At 37.0% G+C, this 20229-nt stretch overlaps 1 long non-coding RNA gene across 1 annotated transcript in view; it reads left to right on the forward strand.

Moving 5' to 3' along the window:
* The window catches only part of LOC110484987 (uncharacterized), a 58274-nt gene that overhangs the window by 25505 nt on the left and 12540 nt on the right, over positions 1 to 20229 (forward strand). Inside the window, exons 2-3 of the long non-coding RNA XR_013339884.1 lie at positions 8713 to 8891; positions 12260 to 12371. This is a non-coding gene — a long non-coding RNA (uncharacterized LOC110484987). The remainder of the gene's footprint in view (positions 1 to 8712; positions 8892 to 12259; positions 12372 to 20229) is intronic.

Here is a 20229-nt window from a genome sequence, read left to right on the forward strand (position 1 = left end):
TCCCTTGGGATTTTAAGTATCAGCAGTTCATTTGAAAAAACAGAGGATGGACAGCAAAAAAGAGAGAATGTGGAAAAGGGTAAAACATAATATAATCATAAAGGGAAGGAAAGAAACTTAGTTTGCAATTTAAAATTCCTGTGTTATATTTTAAATACTTGGTTTTTTTCCCCTCACAGACTCATATAAGCAAGTCTTCATCTATCTTACAAAGGTTCACACAATAATTTTATGTGTTCCCATTTAGAAGAATTTTATTGATCATAGCAATTATAGACTATTAGCTTTATTACCATTGGGTACAAGTAGTAGACTAACCTGCCATTATAGAGACAACAACAAAATCATTCCTCCTTCAAACTTACACATTCTTCTTAATGGGATGTGTAAAATATTATAATGAGAACAATTCTGAATTGCAGTGATTTTCCTGATTAAATGGTGGTATGTACAGAAACTTCAAAGAAGATATTTTTCTTGTAACTGTTGTATTTAAAATAACCAGAGTTTTAAAGCAAGCTTGATAGAGAATTAGTATGGACATGGTCATTTTTTATTCAGTCAATTAATACGTTTTTTACTTGTTCTAAAACAAGTAAAAAGGGAAGAATATGATATTTCATTAGCTGTGCATCCTGAAATATTAAAATTGAATTATCCTGTCCCAAGTGTCAGTGATAAGTCTATGGACTTGAGCTTGCATGCTCAGAATGTTTATTGTGATGTTTTCACAGTTCCTGCATAGGAGGGATGTATAATAGTTTTTCTTAGGTAATATCCTCTGTCAGATATGCTCAGACATTGTTTTTTTGTACTCTGCCATTCCAGCTGGATTCATAATCCATTACTGCAAAAAGGACAGTACAAAGTCCAATCATAGTGGGAAAGCAAAAAGTGACTCTTGAAATGCAATCATTATTTGAATTACAGCTATTAAATTACCATATGTTTCTCCTCAAAGGAAAAAAAAAAAAAAAAAGAGGGGGAGAAGGAAGAGGAAAAAAATACTATTATGCTTCCCATAAGGCTGTGGGCTACATGCAATTTGAATCTATCCTGTAGTTTTATGTATAGTAACTCCCCTAATTTGCACTTCTACTTTTTTATTCTACATCTGCTGTCATTGGAAGAAAACAGTCATGATGTATCCATAACAACTTAAAATTATATGATAGATATTGCAATGACATGATCTTTTCCCAGAAAGCAGATGTCAGATTTTTTATTTTTACTATTTTGCCACATATAGTCTCTGAGAAAGAAGCTAATGCAAAGCTGGAAGTCACAAACACTCTATTGTGCATAAGCAATGAATCCTCCTCCTAATCTAGGGAGATGAAGTTCTCTTACAGCCTTAAAATATTTGAAGAAAGAGCCACAAGCCAGTAAGACTAATTAAGGAACATGGTGGAAGTATCTGTGTGAGGTTGCTACAATTCTAATTAATTAGAGGCAAATTTGGAGGGAAAGAGAAACTAAACCTAACCCCTGGTAGCAAGGGATAAGAAATCATCATTCTTACTACTGGTGTTCAAATAGCCTCACAGGAGAAGAAGGAAGTTCACAGCCATGCATAAGAAAACCAAGAAGTCTACTGAGCACAATGAGAGAAACTCACTCCAGGGACAGTACGGTTCTTACAAAGACCAAAAGAACGTCTTACAGAAAGAACTTCTAAAACCCCCAACAATATAGGGTAATCCCCCAGCACCTATCCTAGCAGAAGTGCTGAGGCAGTGAAAGAGGGAGCTTTAGCAGAATCCATCTTTAACTAAAGAACAAAGAGGTTGAATAAGAGAGGAAAACCTCTGAACAAATGGTATTCAGAACATCTGAGCTAGTTACTGTGTCCTAACAATGGGAAATTTGGAGCAATTAGGGCATTCTTGCAGTGCCAAGGCTGAGGCAGAACTGCACTTTGTGGTGGCTTATTAGTTTGGGGGATTTCATTTCTTTTCTGCCTTTTATGCGTTAAAATCTGCAATTTAAGAAAATTATTTTTAGCCTGAGCTGAATGTGATGATGAGCACTTTCAAACTATTTCTCAGAAATGTCCAGGGCTCATCACTAAGCTATTGCCAGATATTACCCCAGTTCTTTCTTTCTTATGGAGTAACACAAGACAATACAATGAGGACTGAGGGCAGAAAGCTTGGCCGAGAGAAGAGTTCTTGTAAGGGGAACAAGAACCACAACTCCCAGGAACCACTGGGATTTTTGGTTCACATCAGAAATATCCTTAAGAAGTGTGCAAGATGTAAGTGCTGCTTTAATCAAAGAGAAACTAAGGAAAACTTGTTAATGCCTTTTTTCCCCTTTTGGTTTCCTCTTTCTCCTCTGCATTCCTGAGTTCTCCCCTTTTTTTCACCCCTTTTTGAGAGGAGTTCTTTGGATCCCAGGACTAATTAATCTCAGAGAAGAGGCCAGATTTTGCTGTTATGAGCTATAACTCTTTCTTTGTAAATCTCTTTGCTCCAGACTTCTTGTATCTCCAAGACAAATTAAATTCCTAAGTAACATGCTTGGGGCCGGTGTTAGCCCTAAAAGTTCTGATCCTCCACTCACGTAAAGTATAAGAAAAAATAATCTCAGCAGGAGCAGTCTTGGGGGAGGGCTTCTAGTCCTGATTAACAGCAAGTCCCAGCACTTCACATTCACTGCCATTTGTTTCTGCAGCACTCCAGTGATATGTAATTCCTTGTCCTGCAGGTGACAGATATCTTTGGTGTTATTGCTGCTCTGTGGGCAGTAAATCATCACTCAAATATAAGCTTAGGTCATGCCATGTGACAACTTCTTTACTTATTTGCATCACTGTAAGGCAGCTTGGCAATTATACAGAAAGTATGTTACCACGGCAACACAGGGAAAACTGCAGCATCTAAAAAAAAATTAGACTGCAGAATTACTTAACATTTTATTCTCCAAAGACTTCAGTATTCTGAGTTTAAACTTTGCACAAAAAATCATAACAAATGGTGCCTATTTCATAAATAGTGCTTCCTACATCTCTTAGAAGTAATTGCTTCTTTACATCAAAGCATTTTTTTATTTTCATCTTCATAGAATTACTGAATACAGAGTTTAATGAGTAAAATACTCTTCTATCCCCTGTCCAGAATTTTTTTTTTTGCAAAAAATACCACTCATTAGTCAAGTCAAATACGATAATTATTTCAGCACAGTTAATGCGTAAGTCCCCTCACACACCTCCCACACAAATGACTGCAGACAGCTCTGACAGCGCCTGAGTCTTGGTAAAGCTCTGGAAGAGCACAAAGGAATAGCTGACATATTAGTCTGCACAGGATGGGAAGAGCTAAGCAGTCTGAATTGTGAAAAGGGACACCAAATGTAAGAGGGACACAACTATCCAATGTCCAAGTCAGGGGCTGGTACCCACCGACTCAAGATAAAAAACACCCTGGCTTCTAGCAGAAGTAAGAAGGTTTCTTCTGCCCTAGTGCCTAATTCAAAACTGAGACTCAGGCAATCAAAGATGGCTTTATTATCCAGGTCCCACTAGTTGCACTGCTTTTGGATGTCAGATGTCACATTGTTTTAACATTTTAGTCATGTGCTAATGATCAGGAAAGCAATGGAGACAGTTCTGCTGCAGACTCCTCATAACCCACAGTTTTGTAATAATTTAGTATAAGCTATTGCTGTTGTATTATTACTATACATAGTGGCAATACAATAAAGTACACATACAATATTAATGAAATTCAAACAAATGGAAAAAAAAAATCACCATATCCCAGGACATTTTCTCTCATGCTGCTACCATTTCATCTCACAAACATAGTCAATGCATGTTCAGCTGTTTAGTCATCTAAGAGTTATTCTGTTCCTCAGAACAGAAATAATTATAAGCATACATGAAGCAGTCATAGTTTTAGGACACCTTCCTTGCAAACAGAGGGCAGACTGAGAGCCCTTTTTGGCAAAAAATGGAACTGTGTGACACAGATACAAAATTTTAGAGCCCATTAATGCATGACTAATACTCTCCACTGAGGTAAATACCCCAGCTTCAATTCTTTTTCAAAAAGATTTAACACTAGTAGCAGCCTACTTTAAAGTCTGATTTTGTAAAACACACCATTCATTCGTGCATTGGCACAATCAATAAAAAAATACATATTGACATCTGAAGATCAGAATTTGAAAACAGTCTTGCTGTGCAGTGTCTCTGATCTACATTTCATGCTAATTAACCTATATATTTCAATTGAAAACAGACCTTGCTTCCTTATCAAGAAGGCTAATTATGTTACCTATATTGCATTTCTGAAATAGATAATAATGTCCAGTCTCAAGTCTCTGTTAACACCATTAACAAATAAAATTCACAAAATGCTAGTTAGGAACAGAAACACTAAAAATGTCCAAAGCATTTTCACAAATAAAACTTACATAATTTAACCACCATGGCATGCCCAGAATTATCTATTGCCTTACTATGTGCAATATATATGCAACAAAAATTTCAAAATAGCCCACCTATCTTTAATAAAATTCCAGATCTTAAGGTCAACAATATAGCAGAATATAAACAGCTCAATAAAATCTCAGAAATATAAGCAGCAAGGATATGCAGTCTTTTGTTCCAAGCAATAAATCCATTGAACAAGAACAAGAATGCCAGGCACAGGAAAGAGCAGAAGCAGCAAGAGGAGGAGAGGTGACATAAGGGGATACTTGATGTTGTCAGGGAGTCTACTGACATGTCAGCTGGAGAAACAGGATGAGTGGAAAACATGAAGCAGCAGCTCAATCATTAACAAGCACCAGTCAACTAATGAGAAAAGACATCCAGCTACCAGGAAGCAAACTTTTAACTAAAACTGCCACGATGGAAAGGTGGCCACCTGGCCTGACCAAGAAGAAAACAACAACCAGCTTCATATACAAACAAAATTTTAAGAGGAATTGAGAGGAAAAAGCAGGAAGAGGGGAAGTCTGAAGATAAAGCTGCAAAAAGGTTTTGGTCACATTGCAGCCATTATTTGAAACTAATTCAGTTTTCACCACAGCTTCATGTGGTTTAGTGCAGCATTCACAATGAAATGAACAGATTTACAGATTTAAAAAATCTGTGCTCCTTCTGGAGAAAATGAGGTATCATCATAGGAATAGATTTACTTACAGCCTGAGTCTAACTGCTTACCTCTTCCCGTTTGTGAAAGTGCTGAATTGAGTGATATTTCTGTTCATAGCATAGGATTGCTTCCACACCACAGCAGTATTTCCTATCATGCCAAGCCTGAAACAAAACCACATGTCCAACTAAAGACAGGGAGGAAGTATGACACAGTAACATCAACATGGGAAGTGAGGAGTCAAGCAGGTTCAGTTCCCTGCCCTGCACACCCTTCTGATGTAATGTTTTCAACGCAGGTCCTTCCAGTACACCATGGTTCATAGTCTTGGTGTGGCTTTCCACTGGGCTCTGCAGATGTTGTACAAGCCTGCATTCACACTCCTGCAGTCACACTGGAACTCCCCCTATCTGTTGAATGAATATAACAATTTTCCACATCCTATAAAATGTGATCTGGGCAGAGATATGGATAGCAAAGAGCTAGTGAAATATTAGGTCTCTATAACCTCTTTATTCACAGAACACAAACTGTTGAAAAATCTAGTGGATATAGGCTGAAAGGAATGTACAGCCACCTCTACAGAAAACATATGGCTGAATTCAGTCTTGGTGTAAACAAAAATACTCTAAGTTTCACACGATTTCTTTTTCTTTTTTTTTTTATTTCACACTTTTCCCAATAGCTGCAAACTATCGTCAAAGCCTATCACAAATGAAGTCATTTCTGAAGCCAAGCTATGCATTTTTAACGCCATTCTCTCTTTTCCCATATGTCACTCCATCTATTTCTGTTGCTCTTCTTCACCTTAAGCTGATTATGTATCTGGTAATTCACTCTCCAGCAAAGCCTGATTCATCTGTAACCACGTAAGGACAGATTCTGTGATGAAATCTTTGACTGAGATGGTTTGGAGGAGGGAAACTTCACAGTTTTCTCCAAAGATATTTTTTCAAAGCATTCCACTTCTGGGAAAAAAATGCTCTCTGAAGCCTGTGGAATTAACATCATAAATAATACAAACTCTAAGGCCAAAATTGCAAAATAGAGAAGACTATTTCTGGACAGGTTTTCTTTCATTCCCTGTGCATATTTTTTTTCTTTTTAAGGACACTCTTGGGAATAATAAGATATATTACTATATTTTACTGTGTTTATATTATTTACAAAAATTTCACCAATTTTAACATATATCTTTCTATATTGTCACTTTTTTTCTTTTTTGCCTGTATATCCACTCTTTTAACTGTAATTCAATGTTTTCCCTACCATTTAATTTAAATGTTTGGCACTCATGGATATGTTTAGCCATCATAAGAAAAAACAGGTCATTAAATAACTATATTGTTTGAGATATTGTTACTTTTAATACATCTGGTAGTCTTTCAAGGTCTTTGCTTTGGAACATGTACTCTTTTCAAGTAAATGTGAATTAATTTTTGTCAGCTGATTTCATAGAATGAGGTAGAATTCTGAAATGAAATCCAAACATATTAATTTCATCTGCTGCAGTCTGGAGAGCCACAGATTTTCTACTGTAGTTTAAAATGAACAATTAAAAACATGCCTAATAAAAACCAACTTTTATAAGAGTCATAACAATTCCTGACCAAAATGGTTTTTTATGTTTAGAGAGACAGTTTTTGCTACGATTGTCTTATGTTTCTAGATATAGAAGTTAAATATGTGGGAGGCTCATTATTATCTTGCCACCTCAATCCCTTTCTCTTCTACTCCCAATTTACTAATCAGTACAAACAGGTGTTTTTCTCTAATTTTCAAGCAAATGACAGGTTAAGTGTTTACCCTGACCACAAGAGAATGCCATAAATTTTCCAGAGCAGCAGGTGCCCCAGGCTTTGCTTCTTCAAGTGTTTCCTCACTTGCTCCCCTGTCCTCCCCTGAAAACATTTCTGTATGACCTTTTCTCATTTCTAGCTTGTGTGTGCACATATGACAAAGAAGTTTTGCAGAGAATCTCAATCTTTGCCATTTTAAATTCATGATTAATTCACTCCTCTTCATTTTTTAATGAACTAATTTCTTGCTAAGGTTGAAGTTATTCAAAAATGAAAAAAGGCTGAACTTTTTCAGTGTATGAAGGGCTCATCAGTAAAGAAAAGTGTTTTGGAGGCCTAAACCTCATAGGAATCCACACACTACAGCAATGAATAACAGAAGCTGAATGTTTCGTCCTGGGTCCTGACATCTGTTTTGGACTTGTTTGCACTTCTTCTTCAGCCATGTAAGTTTATTTAAACTATTTAGAGGAGGAAAACAAAACCAATCCCTCAAGCCCCATAAAAATCCACAGCCCAAATCTTCCTCACAGCTTTTGAATATGTGCCTCCCCACCTTCACATGTGTGGATAGTATTTATTTTCTGAGGATCATGAAAGCAATTATTTGAATTTGTATACAAAAAACCTTTTATGATCATTAGCATCCTGGAATTGGAAGCTGAGAATTTCAGGTGTCTAAATAAGGAATTATAAAGGCATAGCAGAGTATGTCCCAGTGCAACTTTTACCATGTTGGAGAAGCACAGTTGTGCAGGTTTGGCTCTCAATTTATGTACAAAAATTCTCCCCTATATACGGCTTGGTCACTACATTGAGCTGCACATTCTTTCCTATACGTTGCAAGGTAAGGGAAGTGCAGTAAGGGAAGATACTGTATCCATACTGTTTGCAGAGACATTTTTGAATATTGCATGCCACTTACCACATCCTCTGTATAATGCATGCCTCCTGTTCTCCCTAGCCTCTTGCATGATGGAGTGTTACACACTGATTTCAGATCAGGCTCACTCTCTTTTCACTAATGTTACGTTCTCATTTCTAAGTTCCCTTAGAAAATGGGTCTTTAGCTCATTTGACTATGTGATATGCATATTTCTAAAACAAAAAATAAGGTCAATCAAGGTCACCATGACTAATGGAGCCTATTCTAAAATTATATAGCCCAGATGTGATTTTTTTTCTTTTTTAATCAAATGTAGGACAAGAGTAAAGAGTACTTGAATTGACACATTAATATAGAAGGCAGACTGTGTGAAGAAGGAATTAGAGTTATAATCAAAGCCTGCTGCATAAGACCAAATTGCTTCAGCTATGTTCAGAGTGGAGTATAATTTGATCTGTCTATCCATTTTGATTTCTTTATTGCTTTGTTTCTAAAGACTTATATTGTATTTCTATACACAGACAAACAAGCTGTAAGCAACTAGTTCAACTAGTGTTGAACTCAGGGAGAGATACAAGAAATAAAATGCTAAAGAATGTGTGGCCATTCCTGAACAAAAATCAAGCATGTAAAATTGCAATAAATCGTTTCCCACAGCTTTCAGTAACTTTTGAGGAACCTAGAAATCAAAACCCAGCATTTTTGTTAGTTTCTGTTAAATTACTCCTATAGACTGCACCTGAATTATCTGCCTTCCCACAGTTACTCTCCAGAAAGAAAACAACTGTAATTTCCCTTTCTCCTAGTCTTGCTCATGTTATATTCACATGCAGCCTTCCTCGTACCCCTCTGTTGGAATCCCTTCATGTTTTGTGCAGTTCTTCCAATCAATTCAGCCCTTCTATTCCTCCTTGCATTTTAGGACAAGCAAGAAAAGAGCCTGGAAATATTCACTGGACCAAGGTTGTATAGACCTACCAGCAAAGAGAAAGAAGATGTTTACCCCTTATGGCTCTTCTGAGGTGTTTTCAAAAAGCAGCCAGGAAGGGATGTTCTTGTGTACCACACATCGCTAGGATACTGACAGCATTTTCCTGACAGGTATTGTTTGTTACCAGAACAAAGTCCAATTACATGATCATTAAACAAATTTCATTGTTCCTAGATGTAAAGATTTGAACTTGAATAGAAGTGTAGTGCTACACCAGTTCTTTCTGAATAAACATTTTTTGTTTTCTTCCTTATAGCAATTACAGAGAATCAGTAAGGATTACTGAAAATGTAACCAGTTTGTGTGAAAGTATTAAATGTGAAAATATAAAGTGTGACAGTTCAAGTGATAAGTGGAACAAGTCAGCATTTTAACTTTTTCACATATAAATCAGTTTGTCACATGTATCTTATTAAGATATTATAACTGAAGAAACTATAATTCACTTCCCATTCTGTTCTCATGGTAAAGATGGTATAGCCTGGGAATGTATCATCTCTGCCGGAATCACTTCTGGGAGTTACATTCATACTGTATAATGAGAATAAAACTTCATGTCATATTTTGAAAATGGCATTTATGGTCTATTTATGGCTTCAGGGTTCAAGGTCATTTATAGGGATCATTATCTCCACTTATTCTGCCAATTCTTTCAATAATTTGACATAGTAAACTAGCAAGGTTTCTGAAAGTATTAAAGCACAAGTTACCTTAGTTTAAAATAGATGACAACTTGGATACATTGTGGAAATTCAAATTAGAAAAAAGCACATGATATATAGTTTGTAGATGTAGAATCACAGAATATGCTGTGCTGGAAGGGAATTGCAAGGGTCATCAAGTCCAACTCCTGGTCCTGCACAGAACCATCCCCGAGTCACGCCACGTGCCTGAGAGCACTGTCCAAACTCTTACTGAACTCTGTCACCCTTGGTGCTATGACCATTTCTCTGGGTGATCACAGCACCAAACCTGACAGAGTTGGTTCCAGTGCCCAACCACCCTCTGGATAAAGAACCGTTTCCTAACATACAACCTAAACCTCCCTTGACTCAGCCTCATGCTAATTCCTTGAGTCCTGTCACCAATAATGAGTGAAGAGATCAGTTCCTGCCCCTCATCTTCTTTCCATGAGAAAGTTATAGACTGCAATGGGATCCCTCCTCAGTCTTCTCTTCTTCAGGCTGAATAAACCAGATGACCTCAGCCACTCTTCATAAGGCTTTCCCTCCAGACCCTCCTACTCTCCTTTCTGCCCTCCTTTGGATGCTCCCCAATAGCTTAATGTCTTTTTCACATTGTGCCACCCAAAACTGCACACAATGTTCAAGGTGAGGCCACCCCAGTGCAGAGCAGAGCAGGACAATTCCTTGCCCAACTGATGATGCTGTGCCTGATGCCCCCCCAGGACACACCTGTGGCCCTCCTGGCTGCCACAGCACTGCTGGCTCTTGTTCAACTTGTCATTGACCAGGACCCCCGGTCCCTTTCTGTAGCACTGCTTTCCAACCTCTCACTGCCCAGTCTATACACACAACCAGGGCTACCCCATCCAGGTGCAGAGTCCAGCACTCATCCTTGCTAAACTCCCCAGAGTTGGTGATTGCCCATCTCTGATTTGTCCAGGTCTCTCTGCAGGGCCCCTCTGCCCTTGAGGGAGTCAACAGTGCTACCAATTTAGTGTCATCAGCAAACTTTCTCAGTATTCCTTCGAGCCCTATGCACAGGTTGTTAATGAAGATGTTGAGGAGTGCCGGGCTGAGGATGGAGCCCTGTGGAACCCCACTGGTGACCAGACACCAGCTGATGTCACCCCATTCCTGTAACTCTGTGCCAGACCTGTGAGCCAGCTGCTCACCCAGTGCCTAACTCGGTTGTTCAGCTGTGGAATGGACATTCTATCCATAAGGACACTGTGAAATTCAAAAAGATTGTATCTGCTGGAGTTCTTAGATCAATTAGGTGGGTTACCCTGTCACAGAAGGAAATTAGGTTGGACAAGCAGAACCTTCCCCTCATGAAGCCCTGTAGGCTGTGACAAATGACTGCTTTGTTCTAGAGATTTTTTCAATACCTCCGTATCTTTTTCAATATTTTACTGGACTCTGAACTGAGACTGACAGACCTGTAGTTTCTTTCTTTCCCTTACTTAAAATCAGGATGTTAGTCAGTTATATTATTAAATATAAGAGTATATAATTAACTAAGAATTTTCATGCATTTTTTGGGTAAAGATTCCTACATTCCTGAAATAATTATTAAGTTCTGTATGGAAAATGGATCTTCTAACTTGATGTCTTTATGCAAAATAAATACTCCTAATAATTTTAAGCTCAAATACAATTTTAATTTTTTTTTTTTAAAGACCATATATTTTAAATAATGAACAAGAAAAAGATGCTTAGGAGACAGCTATTAAATCCTACTATGTGTGGGAAGATATTCTAAATCTCTTGGACATTTTTCAGCAAGCAATACATCACACAATTATTATATGATGAGCTTTATTTCATCTGACTAGAAGGAAAATTCTTACTGATTTAATTTCATTAGCTATGCATAACCACCAGCAAATTTAAAGAACAGAATTATTAGAGAGTTTTCCTGTTTCCTCTAGTGAGAAATTTTCCCTTTTCAGAAAGTGAAAAGAATGGCAGAGCTGCCCTACTACCAATATTAACCTCTTAGCATCTACAGTAATGATACATTTTCCTCGTTCTGTCCTAATAAAAATAATTCAGGTATTGAGTACTTCAATTATTACATCTTAGTACTAATGGCTGTTTATGCAAGTGGATCTAATAGCACTGAATTATCAATATTAATATACCTATATAAGTCCAACAATGAAACTATCTGGCATCAAGTCCTGTGCAATGCTGTGAATCTTATTATTTTTAACTTCATATGTCTACAAACAAACCCTTATTTGCCTACAGATGATCAAGAGAAACAAGTGATGGACCAAGATCTTTAAACATATAAGACATACAAAGCCAAAATATTTGTATTTGAGTGTATATACAGACACTGGCTACACCAGACAAACTTTGCCATGTAATCTTAGAAAATTTCAGTTTAAGTTTGGTGTGGTTCCTTGCTGCAGTTGTTAAAAGTGCCTCACAACCTAATGATGATGAATTTAGCATAGTTGTGTTCTCAAGGGACTTCAAAGCACTGCAGTTTCAATAGGAAACACTTGGCTCTTTCAGACATACCTATAATATTTTTCTGGCTACATTCATCCCAGAGTCTCAGTGCTTTGTAAACACTACAGAACATGGCACAGCACTTTGTTAGTGCATGGAGGTGTGGACAAATGAACCAAACCCATCACACAGGGTTTATTCTAGCCAGAAGACTGGTGAGGCAATTTTTATAATTAAAATAGCTAATAATAAATGACAAATCCTTCATTCCTTCTGCACTGCCAGCTACTAAAACAAGTCTCCTTTCTGTTGCATTTCTCTTTAAGCAGGTTTCAGAAGCAGGATCCAGAGCCACATGTTCAGCACTCGTACGGAAAGTGGAGCATATCCAATCCCACTGTGCTCGGGAGCCATGGGCAGAATTCTGGCTGCCTGTACAAGGTAAGGAAAAGAGGCTCTTGCTGACTCTCCAGTCTTCAATGACAGTATGGGATTTTGTGTTATTGGTGAGAAATCAAGCAGGAAGTCAAAGTGTTTTCTACACTAGCTAAAATGTTTTAAAGCCCTGATTTCTCCTTACTTTGAATGCTTTTCCTAACCCTCCTGAAAGTTCCCTTTCTTCTCTGCTGTTTGTCTCCCACTGTTTTCACCACACTTCTCACAGTAACCAGTTGCTCTATTTATGAAAGATAATTTCATGACATGTTGGTACATCTAGGAGAGATGATGCCACAGACAGAAAGCTGTGACAGATAGAAGATTTTGCTGGGCATGGTTTCATGGAGACCTGTGCACTTCAGTATGTGTATGTGCAGAGTATTTTCTTCTTTCAACAACCCCAAACCAGAAAAAGTGAATGTTTCTGAAAAAAAATGTAAAACTCTATAAAATAATTTAAAACAAAAGACATTTGGGTGCCAAAATTATTGGCAACACTGGCAACTACTGTTACTAACTCTTCAGTGTGTAATTCAAGGGAGTCAAGGTGACTGACAGCTCTCTCTGGGCTAATAACCACTGAAGCTGAGCCATTTTTTTTTCTGTAGCTGAAGTACTCCTACAGAAGCTTAAAAGAGCAACACAAACTTCTGCTTTTCCTCCACTTTAAAAATATCTATATTATTACCAGTTTAGAGCCCTCCAGAGCATTTTTCTTCTAACCAGATTTTGGTCATATGTCATCATATACACAATGATGCATGTGTCATCCTTGCAACAGATCTCCTTGCCTTTCTACTTGTCTTAGGTTACCTACAAGAAAGTAATAATTAAAAAAATAAATCCAAACAAATCATGACACTGGGAAAAAAAAAAAAAAAAGAAAAAAAAAAGACTTTTTTTAGAGTCATAAACAGTTCCCAAGATCTGAAGAGAATTACTGAAATTACAGTGGAAGTTTTCTTCTCCAAAGCTTAGGTGTGCTTTCACACATTTCCTGAGTGATTCATGGAATAGTCACTAAGTTGATGGAATAGCTCTAAAGGATTTAAATAGATTATACCAATTAAGATAACTTAAACGCTGGCAACACACTAAAGTCATTGAAATTATTGCACACTTCAGAAAATATAAAGTTATTTAAGTAGAATATAGATTGCATATTCTGTTACAATGTAGTATATAAAGAAACATCTGACTCCTTTTTTTCTTTCCAGTAAGCTCTGGGTTGAAAATCTATTCTTTGCCCATCCAGTTTGTCTGCACATTTTTTCTCAACAACAATAATCCTGCTCTCAGCAGTGTGTGTTTTCCTTAATGCAGAGTCTCATTGAGAAGCAATGCACTGATGTCTTTGGTGGAATTTGGTGCTCAGCATATGCAGCACTCAGATGTGCTATGAATAGCGTACATACAAGTCACCTCTAAATTTGTTCATTCCAGCAGTGTAAATTAGCAACATTCTGAACAGATTTTTCAAAGCATTCATCACAGAAAAAAAATTTTAGATCTTCTATGAATGCTTGTTCTGCTTTAGTATCATAGCAATACAAATCCCTTTCTTCCTAAACTTAGGGGAACATGCTCTTCATTCTAACACTAACCTTGAAAGTTAGTGGTTTTTTATTATTTACTTCACTAAAGCAGTGCTCTAACTCCACTAGTGCTCAAAGTACAGTCAGTCAGCCTGCTGAATGTCTGTTCAGCAATGCAGAATCTTTTAAACCTAAACCTCTAACTAAAACTCCTGTTTAAAGACATGTCAAACTATTCCATGGTGAATAGAATACTGAACAGGAGCCACTGGTTGCTGGTTAATGGTAGGCAAGAGATAGAATTTCCTACCCATGAAAACAGTTAATTTTTTAGGACTTGCATTGTTGTTATTAATGCCTCCCAATTAGCAGCGCATAGCACTGCATGAAAAATAATTCACATAGTAAAGACATCACTGAGCTGAATTCCATAGGCTTTTGCCAGGAAAAAGCCATTATTCAATTAAAGAGCACAGAATTTAGCACAGAGACCTTGACCATTTGTCTCATATACAATAATATATGGTTTTCTAAAATAAGAAAATTTGACACTAACCAATTTTATCTTCCCATCTGACAGACAGCAGAAGTATGAATGTTTATATCCCTTCTATAATTCCCACTTCTAGTGCAACTGTAAATACTGTGAAGAGATATATAAAATTTTAAGACTTTTTCAGTTCCTGTTTGCCATCTGTCTGCAATGATATCTTGGGGCAATATACGATAGAGTTTAATTATGCATCTCAAAAAAATCATAAGTGTTTTTTACTTAGCTTCATGTTGAACTGATTGAATGTTCCCTTGCTGTCAGCATCTAGGAACTGTGAACATGAAGAACTAAAAGAGACTCTAGGAAATCATCTAGATTAATCTCCTCTCAGAGGAACATAAATACCACTTACTGTCAACTAGAAGGACACTCTAGTCTATGACTTGTCAGTTTAAAGTTGTAAAAAATGGACAAACATCACCTGATAATCACCTGATTATTGATTTTTTCTTATATTTAGTTATGATTAAATATTGCCTATTAAGTTTAAATTGCAAAAAGGGCTACTACAGAAAATAGCCAATTTCACTTATCTTTATAGCATCAACAGTGCCATTCCATGATTCCTGAGTAGCATTTAGCATAATTTCAGCTTCTAGTTTTGGTATCTTTAATTACTATAGTTCTTCGCAAGGGACAAATTCCTGCTATTTGTAAAGACACACATAAATTTTTGCTGCCTTTCCTACAAAGGAATGCACAATGAACAAGGATGACTTCAAGAACAGTTAAAAAAAAAATCCCCAGAAAAATCTCTGGTGGAAAATCAGATAAGGCAAAAAGACTATGAGTTTAAGCATAGCCCAAAATCAATATTAAAATGGCTTTTGGATCCAAGATAATTTACTGGGTTAGAGCCCATTCACCTTCAGGGAAGTCCTACATTTTCTTGCTCATCTAACAAGATGAACAAGCCCTGAGATATCTGGAAAGGTTTAGATGACTTCTCTATACATTTGTACTGAAGCAAGCTTCTGCAGAAGGAAATTTCATAGTGTGAAACCATTTAATTAGTCAGTACTGATACAACAACAACTGATACAATACTCATTTATCCTCATCACTTAGAGTTTCATCACTTAGAGCATTTCCAACCTTTCACTGCCAAATCTGATCTGCCTTCCAACTCCCTCTCTGAGCAATGTATGCAGCAGAAAAATTTGTGCACAGCAGTCCCTCTGACTCAATTCATTGCTACCTAATTTCTGATTATATATATGCATTCTTATATTTCATTCTTAAGTTTTCCAGTAAATCTTGCACCTCTAGCCACAACCAAAATGTTGGATTTTACACAAGGATGGAGAGAATATAATAATCTAAATATTTTGGTCAAAGTTTGGAAACACTGCTGTAACATTTCCAGGAAAATTTGTGTGCTTCATTCTTTAGCTGTCCTTTGTAGTTCAGTCTCTCCTCCTGGGGAAAGCATCTATTTTCAAACAAAAGTCCTATCTAGTCAAAAAGTAATTCTGCAGCGAGCATGCTCCATGGCACTTTCCATCAACCATAATACCAGCACAACAGCAGAGGTTAAAATTTAAGCTCCTGTTAGCGTGTTCATTTTATAGTCTGTGCTTTCTCATTCTACTCTCTACAACTCTTTTACATGAAAGGATGTGTCTCAAGAATACAGCTAATGCAGGGGAGCATAACATAGGAACCATTTACAGTCCAGGCTAAACCAGTCCTTACCTCATTAAAGTTGTGCTTTGGCAGCTGTTACAATATATCAGGGAAGGAACCTTGCAAACTAAACAGTGTAAAATAACTCAGCACAGAAATAAGAATTGTTTGGTCCTACCTCTGCATCTTCCCAGTTTAATCAGACTCCTGATGTTAGTTTAGATTTTTTTTTCTCTGGAATTCCTTTTTGGTGTTTAAAAAGGAGAAAGATTGAATAAACATTTATAATAGATACTTTATTTAAAATTAAGTGTGCTGGTGAAAGAACCAGGCATACTTCTGAACTCAGTAAAGCAAAGCTCCAATTTTCCCCAAAGTGCAGCAGAGTTTCACAGGAGTAATCATTTTTCCTAACATGAGGTCTCCTCGTGAAAACTTTCTCTTTTCAGAATGGGCTCCACCTGTCTAGGAGCACCCAAAAATGCCCTAGCTTCCCTCCTTCCTTAGGTTTCTTCCAAAATGACTGAAAATTTTCTTTCATTGTTTCCTATTTAAGGATACACCTTTTTGAAGGGTCTCCAGCCCCTTGCAGTGTCTGTACACCTGACAGTTCCAGAGACACATTGAGGCACAGCAGAGGGTAGAACTCACTGTCACAACATGTTTTAGATTTTCAGACTCAAATTAGGCAGCACTTTTGGGTTTAGTAATTAATTGCTCCTGATCAGTGATCCAGGAATATAAATACAAACATCAATAAATTGAAGTTTATAACTTCAAGCTTTTAACTTTAGCTGTACCTAAATTAAAATATATCTGAACAGGTACGAAAGGTAAAGAAGCTTATATACAATTGGTGGACTTATTTTTACAAAACACTTAATCACACCACCCAAAGATCAGTTGTGTAATTTAATATGTTAATTTAATATGTTAAATACCACCTTTAACAGAAAAAAAAAATCTTAAATTCAACATACTTAATTGAGTATTGAAAATTATAAGAATGGACAATATTTAGTTTTAACGACAAGCCCGTTTTTTGTATGCACCTTTCTTAACTGGAACAATAGCAGTAATTATTGGGAAGTCATTCTGGGATAACTTTCTAGTCTGTGTCAAATGAGATGCACAGACACTCACGGAGTGTTTCCACACATTTTTCAGGCCATAGTGATTTTTACAGAACTACCTAGAATACTGTAACTCAGAAGCAGTTTGTCCAAAGACTAACAATAAGACTGTCTGGTTGCTCTTATTTCATACTAGATTGAGGAAAAGAAAAACCAAGCCATGTTTTCTACTCTTGACTAGATACCACTTTTCCTATTTTTTTTTGTCTCTCACGCAATAAATATTTCCAAATGTATTCCCTCAGACACACTACAGCTAAGTTAAGGACTAAGCCCTTAGGATTAAAGATGACTCAATACTGTTTTTTTATACAAAATCTAAAAAGGAAAGAAATTTTTTTACAGAAGGCACTTTTCTTTGCTCTCTAAAAATAATAGCAAGAGTATTTGAAAGAATGTCCTTTCTTACCAAGTGCAATTTTGGTCTGGTTATCTATGAAGCAATCTCTCACAATGCTGAGGAGGGTAATAAAGAAGAATGAAATGGGGGTAGAAAGCAGCCAGCTCATAAAAATTTAAGTGACTAAACAAAAGACAGAAATAAAGCTCCAATTTCATGCCATGTTGACAGAGCTTAAACAAAGAGAAAGGCACTACCTTACCTACATTCATCTGTCTGGCCTTGCTATCACTGATGATCTACAGCTTACTAAACAACTAAATGCACACATTCTTCATTTCTTTATGACTTGCATGTAGGATACAAGTAAATCTAATGCTTCACAATGATGTATGAGGGTTTAAAACTTGGGTAACCACTGTCATGGATCATTGTAATTTCCTGCAGACACACCTAGACAGAGCCCCATCAGTTGATTTATACTGAAGTTTTACACTTCTTAGATGAGTAAATAAACTGATTTTTTTACAGACAACAAACAAATGAACAATGTCAAAGAAAAGAAAATAATGAAACATCCAAGATAATTTACAGAAGCCCCACCACTACCTTCAGTTTCAAGAGAAAGCCCCTGCCAGCCAAACCTAGGGAAGGTAGCATCCCAGATGCTTGGACATTTCCAGGCATGGAGTACCCACAATTGCTCTGGGAAACCTGTTTGAGTGCCTTGCTACTCCCTGGGTAATGTATTTTTTATAATATCTAATCTAAATATACTCTGTTTTGGTTTAAAGTTATTCCCTCTTGTCCTGTCACTACATGCCCTTTTAAATATCCCCCTCCATCTTTCCTGCAGGCTCCTTTCAGGTGCTTGAAGGCTACAATTAGGTAGCTCCAAAGCCTTCCCTTCTCCAGCCTGAGCAATCCCAATTCTCTCAACATTTCCTCACAGGAGAGGTGTTCTATCCCTCTCACTATCTTGGTGGCCTCCTCTGGGCTTGTTCCAGCCAGTCTGTGTCCTTGTGGTGCTGGGGACCCCAGAGCTGGATGCAGCACTGCAGGTGAGGTCTCATTACAGCACAGCAAAGGGGCAGAATCACTTTTCTTAACCTGCTCACCATGCTGCTTTTGATGCAGCCCAGGTGATGGTTTATTTTCTAGGCTGCAAGTGTGCAATTGCCAGCTCATGTCCAGCTCTCTTTTATGTGGCAGCAAATGTTAAAATCATCTGAAGTAAAATATACATTTTTGTATAAAATATTAAAAAAATTGTAGGAAATATATAAAATATATATATATAAAACCATTGTAGGAAATATTTTGCCTCCATTCTAAGGTATCAGAAATTGATGCAGTATCCAGTGCCTCTCTTACGAAATACTGAACTATCCTCATATAAAGGTGTCTGCTGCTTTGAAACTGGAGGTTTCTAACTTCAGCTAACATCTCCTGAGTTTTGATGCAGATAGAAGTGGACCAGGAAATGCTTTCTGGTTTGGTGTCTCACTGGTGAAGACTGGTACAATATTTACAGCCATTGTATGCTTTTTCTTGGCCAGGTCACAGGTATTATTGAATGCTGTGTTTGGGAGGGAGATGGGTTTTTGTTTGGTGGATTTTGGTTTTGTTTTTGTTTTTTAATATTACCCAGCTGTATTGTTTCAACATCCTCATGAGTTCGTGGGTGAAGAAACTTAATTTGGAGTAAAAATACACTTTGAGTGCCTTTAAAGGTCCAAGTATTTGCTGTCAAAACGTGTAGATTTGAGATGTTTAATTTTCATAGATAAATATCTCACAATTCCCTTTGTTACATTTGGCAACCTTTCTACCACATATGATGGAGCTATTACTCTGCTTCAGAACAGGGCTAACTCTTGAACCACTTGCATCTCTATTATTATTTATAATCAACATTTAATAATAGCTATGTCTCTAAATGAAGACCTTTTATTCCTCAGATACATCAAAAAATGTTTACATGATTTTTAATCAAAGTAGTCATAGATATTGGATTATTTCTTTACACAATTTCATCAGTCATGTCTATGATTAACATTTACAATATATTTGTTTGCATTTATGCAATATAAATATTTATCTCTCGTTTAAGTAGAATGGACTGTTACTTAGTGTAATGTCCCATTCTGCAGCTCTTTCCAAGAGTTTAAAAGTGCCTCAGAGTTGTGTTTTTCTTAGACTGCTTTAGATTAGTCTCTATAAGGAAGCTTCATGCAGTATTATAAGTTGGGTTTTCCCCATTTTTCTCAGAGACAGACCAAAAAATCCACACACACACCACCCAAAAGTGTTGGTGTCACCCAGCATGAAGGAGAAGTGGCCTCTTCCAGCACCAGGCAGTCAGAGAATTCTAAGCCCTCTTGGGTACTTAATTTCACCTCAAGACAAACAAGAGGCAGGATATGAACAGCAACAGCCACAGTACCTGTTTCATTTCAAACTTACCAACAAAGCACAGTTCCTCTGACACTCTGCTGTTTTGCCAATCCATATAACACTTATCAAGGAAGGAGATAAAGGAAAGGATACATACAATTAATCCTTGTAATCAGAGAGGATATAAAGAACATTTGTCTTAATTTGCTTTCAGACTTCTGGCACACTTAACAGCTCCAAGTATGTCTGGCAGACACACTTGCTTTGAAACCACTGG

The sequence above is a fragment of the Lonchura striata genome, chromosome 4 (assembly GCF_046129695.1).
Source record: "Lonchura striata isolate bLonStr1 chromosome 4, bLonStr1.mat, whole genome shotgun sequence".
Taxonomy (NCBI): Eukaryota; Metazoa; Chordata; class Aves; order Passeriformes; family Estrildidae; genus Lonchura; species Lonchura striata.